The sequence below is a fragment of the Octopus bimaculoides genome, chromosome 9 (assembly GCF_001194135.2).
Source record: "Octopus bimaculoides isolate UCB-OBI-ISO-001 chromosome 9, ASM119413v2, whole genome shotgun sequence".
NCBI lineage: Eukaryota > Metazoa > Mollusca > Cephalopoda > Octopoda > Octopodidae > Octopus > Octopus bimaculoides.
The window spans coordinates 9,199,055-9,204,876 of NC_068989.1; the positions used below are offsets into that span (position 1 = coordinate 9,199,055).

Sequence of the window (5,822 nt, forward strand, 5' to 3'; positions counted from 1 at the left end):
GAATATTCAATTTAGTAATACCAAATTGAATTTTATAATAAATAATATATAAATACAATTTAAAAAAGAACCCCCATTATACAATTCAAACAATGAAAGAGACAAATCACCAAGAAAAACGTTCTCTACAAAATACTAATTTTAAAATCTATAAAATCTAATAGAAAAGTATAAAATCCATAAAAATCAGTAAAATACTAGACTAAAAATTTAATTCAACTTAGTAAATTGATAAAATAGAAGGTAAAGTGTTGACTGTGCGCGTTTCGTTGCCACATTATAGCAGAAAAAAAACAGTACAATTCACAATAAATTGATCAAGATTATATTCTACTCAAAATACAGTCACTCATCAGGTCTCTGGAAAAAAATAAGAATTCAAATAACGTATCTTACTAAATAAATAATAAAAATATTAGTACATGTAGGAAAGCTCTCGTTAGTACAATAAATGAAATGTAAACACTTAATACTAATCATTCAAGTTAAAGGCATGGTTCGGATCTTTATGATTTGACGGCCAACACTTGTTTTCCTAACGAAACACTTTCAAACTTGGGACACTGGTAGAATGTGTCATACAAAACAACTTTTTCTCTTAGCCTTCTTAACAAAAAATTGGACATCGCAAGTTATTTCATGTTAAAGTTGTCGTATTTCTGTAATTTCAACCAATCACTGACGTCTATTCAGCTGAATACAGTTAGTACTGTTCGGTGTCAAGTGTGTTATTCCCTGTTTAATTATATCATTATTCCCTAGTAAGGGTTTAGGGTTCGGGTTTTAGAGTTAGTGTTAGGGTTAGGGTTAAGGTTATGGCAAAAATAATCATAACCCTAACCGTAATCCTAAAACTAACCTTAAACTAGAGTTTGATTTGAAGAAGATTTGGCTGCTATTTCTAGGAAATGAAGCACTTGGTGGATGTGCATCAATGATTCTGCCAGCTCCAATAACAAGTGCAGGCAATATTCAAGTATTTTGATGGCTTTTTCCCCTTTGTTTACGAACAGTCTAGTTAATCGGAAATGTCAGAACTAACGGGGATTAATACCATATACACCGTCACACAGCACTAACTATATTCAACTGAATAGACGTCAGTGATTAGTTGAAATTATCGAAATAAGACAATTTTTAACGTGAAATAACTTCAGATACAAAATTTTTTATCTGTTCTATACCACAAAATATACAAGTATACGAAGTTTGAAAGTGTTTCGGTACCAAAAACACTACATAAAAAAATGTTGGCCGTCAAACCCTAAAGATCCCATGGTTCATCTAAAATAACATCTGTGGACTAATGGTAGACATCTTTATGAACAGAAATACGTATAAAAAGATAGTGTTATTAAGTAAATAAATTCGAACGTTTAACAATATCAGTAAAGTATACGGACCGACTTATCTCATCGACGATCTCTTGGGAACTCTAATTTTAACCTTAAAGCGTAGAATTTATACGAAGTATGTCACGTGACAATATGGCGTCCGTCCTTACTGCGTAGAATTTATAATATATAAATCACGTGACAATATGGTGTCATGGGAAGAAGAAAGAAGAACGTATTATAATGAATAAAATGACGAAATGTGTTATAGAATAGGGAAACTAACGTGTAGTATGCTATTTACTGGAAGATTAAAATTTTAATTATTATTAATAAAGTCAAAATAATTAGAACTAATAAATGTAAGAGGTATCTAAAGTACGTAAATAATGCTACATTTACCTTCTATTTTACCAATTTACTAAGTTGAATTAAATTTTTAGTCTAGTATTTTATAGATTTTTATGGATTTTAAATTAGTATTTTGTAGAGTACGTTTTTCTTGATAGTGATTGTTTGAATTGTATATTGGTGGTTCTTCTCTAAATTATATATATATATATATGTGTATAAGTTGTTGAAAAATATCGTTATTTTTATGCCTATAACGAAGTTTTTGAACTATTATTTTCATATTCTTATTACTTGCTCTGGCTGTTTTTTTATGAATGTGATGAATCTTTATTAGAAATCATTCTTTCTCTCTTTTTGGACGTCTCAAAAAGTTTGAATTGTTCGCTTTTGAAGTTATTTTTTTAACCCTGTACACACACACACACACACACACACACACACACATATATATATATATGTATATAACTTACTTGGAAAAGGATGCATGTCGTTCGTTCTTTCTGTCCACTTCCTTCCTAAAGAAAAGACGTGTCTTTCCTGTCTCCTCATGGCTCGTCTACCTAGCGTTCATAATAATTTTTCCATCATCTTGGCTCAACAGCCCTCACCGTTTGTTTTTACTGTCTTGTTCTTGTTAAAACTTTCACCCTCCGCAAAAAATCCAAGATTTTATTCAACTTGCTTTGCGGGAAGGACTGTTTCGACGAAGTCGCGTATTGTCCTTGCCTTCGAAACACGGAGTAGATGAGACAGGAACAACTGACGAAGGGGTATATTCTTTATGTTGCCTGTCTCGTTTCTCTGGGGTTTTTTCCGCTGTTCGAAAAAAGTTCGTTTTTTATGTTTCCGTTTTTCTGTTTTTGTTTCTCATTGTGTTTAACGTTTTTTTTTTGTCCTGTACCCATATATGCATGTATATATACATATAGATGTAAGTATGTACCTCTCCTGTCAAACCATTGTTTTTCCGACCAGCCACCATGCTTGACCACTGAATCCACAATTTTCTTGGTGTGGGTTGGTGTGATGTGGTATGGTGTGGTGGGGTGGAAATACAGGTACAACAGAAACAGGAAGAAAGAGTTGTGGTGAAAGAGTACAGCAGGGTTCGTTACCACCCCCTGCTGGATCCTCATGGAGCTTTAGGTGTTTTCACAATTCCCAGTCAGGGAATTGAAACTGCGATCCTACAACCGTGAGCCTGCTGCCCTAACTACTGGGCCATTACATCTCCACACCGGATAACGTAGATCTGGATAGAATATACCAGGGAAAACGATGGAACTGTCAAGACTGGAATATCAGTCAATCAAAGGAAAATAAACAGAGTGACGTGCAGATCAATACTAATCAGGACAGAAATCTATATGTGATGCATCTGCAATGAAGAGGTGTTGAAGAGATGAGAGTTAATGTGAGAATAATGGTGAATGTGTTACTAATAGGTATTGATAGAATTGGTGATGATGGAAGTGGCTAATTATAGTCATAATGATAATGTTAGTGGTATTAGTGGCAGAAGAGGTGATAATGTTTATTTTAATGTTCTTTCTTTCTTTCTTTATTTATTTGTTTATTTTACAGTGTAATGTGTGAACAGTAGTGTTAATCGTTACAGGTTTCTGACAGATCAATCATTGTTAGTTCACTTCACATCTGGCAGAAAGAGTAACAAAGGGAGTGTTTATAAAATCACTGCAGAGCAAACATTACAAGGATCCTCACTCAAGTATATTGGACTTCATACGTTTGTACCCCAGTGTCACTTTGATGGCATGTGCTGCTCTATCATTACTGCTGCTGCTGCTACTACTACTACTACTAATAATGATGATGATGATGATGGTTTAAAATTTTAACTCAAGGCCAACTATTTTGGGAAAGGACGTAAGTCAGTTACATTGACCTCCAGTGCTCAACTGGTACTCATTTTATTGGCCCCAAAATGAAAATAATAATGCCCTGATGCGGTACCAGGCAGTGGCTCTCATGGCTTCTGATCTTAATCGATTGGAAGTGTTATCATGTACATTGTTTTGTCTTGGTATAAAAGATGGGCTACAGCAAATATTCTGCTTAATACCACAGATTTGCTTGTCAGTTGTTTGACCTTAATCAGTTGAGCATGTCCCTTGGTGGCTGACGATATGTGCATCTCTGATCATGAGCAGAAGTAGTGGGGGAGCATCATAGCCATGTGCTGAGAATAATTCTTTGGGGTTTGGATAATTCATTTCTGGAAAGTTAAACAAGCCTTATTCAGGGACCTTTTGAGAAGGATGGGCTACTCAACCTGATGAAAATTCTAACTGAGCCCCTACCTACCAGGTCATGCACTGTTTATCTTGATATGAGATCACCATGTCATGTACATATGCTTGTGATGCATGTGCCTAGTGTACCCTTATCAGATGGGTAGTCATGATGGGTATAATGGGCTTCGTATATCTTACCCCAGTGTCATTTTGATGGCATGCATAATTTATGGACCCAAAAGGATGAAAGGCAAAGTCAACCTCAGCAGAATTTGAACTCAGGGCCAATCGGGAGGCCTCATGGATCCAGGATTACTCTGACTATGGAAGATTAAGGGCCTGGGGTTATAAACACATACCCCATCACTAAGGTCATACCCATATACTCTTAATTACCTTTCAACAAATTCCTTGGAAGAAAACGTTTCGCTTTCCAAGTAAAATTGGAAGAAGCTGATGATAAAAGTTTCTGTTCTAATATAGAGAGAAAACCATGATTTTTTAATACTATTTTTCTTTGTTTTTGAGATGAGGGTATATAGTTGTTTATATTGAAACCAGTGTTTAAGCGTTTTGTATTTAAACTGGCTATATCCGGTAAAATTATTCTACCCTTTTGTTACCATATTTCTGTTGAGATGCTTTGTGTTTTTTTCAATTAATTTTAAATATAACAAAGAATTTAGTAAAATAACTTAGCAATCAATTAAGCTAGTGTTAGGAACATAGATTGTGACTAAGGTTTGGTGGAAGATTTTAATTCAAAACTTATGAAAACAAAACATTTGTACTCAGTGCCGTGCCAGAGGTTGTTTTAGGCGGGTTGGTATCAAAAGGGTTAAGAATTGTTTCTCTATTATATATTTTAACCCTTTCGTTACCATATTTCTATTGAGATGCTTTACATTTCTTTCAATTAATTTTAAATATAACAAAGAATTTAATAAAATAACTTCGTTATCATTAAGCTGGTGTTAGGAACATAAATTGTGACTAAGGTTTGGTGGAAGATTTTAATTCAAAACTTTTGAAAACAATGCATTTGTACTATAGAGCCAGAGGTGGTTTTAGGCAGGTTGGTATCAAATGGATTAAGAATTGTTTCTCTCTTATATATTTTAATGTTCAAACTGCTCAGATTTGACCTCTCACACTAACCATACAATATTATTTTAAAAATTAAGAGTTACCTCATCAAAATCTCAAAGCTAAAAGATAATGCAGGATTAATTCAGAACAATGAAGGAAAAAAACGCATTACATCTGACAGAATAATGTGAATACCAAGGGGTTAAGTGGATAATTATTCTATTGACCCTGGGGGAAAATTTCAATCACAAGGTATTGGTTAGTGTAAGGCTGAATTTTTTTATTCTTTTATTTGTTTCAGCCATGCAGCTGTGATCATGCTGGAGCACCACTGAGAAAAAAACAAAAAAACTCGCTCAAGGTGCCACACGCTGATATGAAATTCAGAAGTGTGGTTGCAATGCAAACTTCTTAATTACATAATCTGTACTACCACCAACACCAACGCCACTACCACTACCACCACCGCCGCCGCCACCACCATCACCACCACCAACAACATCAACATTTTTTGCCTCTGTAAGCTGACTGCCCATCCATCTGCATTATGTCATTACCACCACCACCACCTCCACCACTATGCAGTTTGTACCTAAGCTGGGGGTGATTGTATTTTTGGTGAGGGTGTTGTTGTTGTTGTTGTTGTTGGTGGTGGTGGTGGAGTTTGTGATGTCAATACTGCTTGTGGTGGTGATAGTAGGGCAACTGTTAGTGGTGGTGTGGGGAAGGGGGAGCTTTGGGGGGCGGGGGTGGCAGTGATGGCGAAGCGAGTGGTAATATGGTTTAATTC

General features: G+C 35.2%; 1 long non-coding RNA gene across 1 annotated transcript in view; it reads right to left on the bottom strand.

The window, feature by feature from the left end:
• LOC128248693 (uncharacterized) overlaps nt 1–1,497 on the bottom strand; it is a 69,226-nt gene extending 67,729 nt beyond the window's left edge. Inside the window, exon 1 of the long non-coding RNA XR_008264852.1 lies at nt 1,404–1,497. This is a non-coding gene — a long non-coding RNA (uncharacterized LOC128248693). The remainder of the gene's footprint in view (nt 1–1,403) is intronic.
• Nucleotides 1,498–5,822: the final 4,325 nt, after the last annotated feature.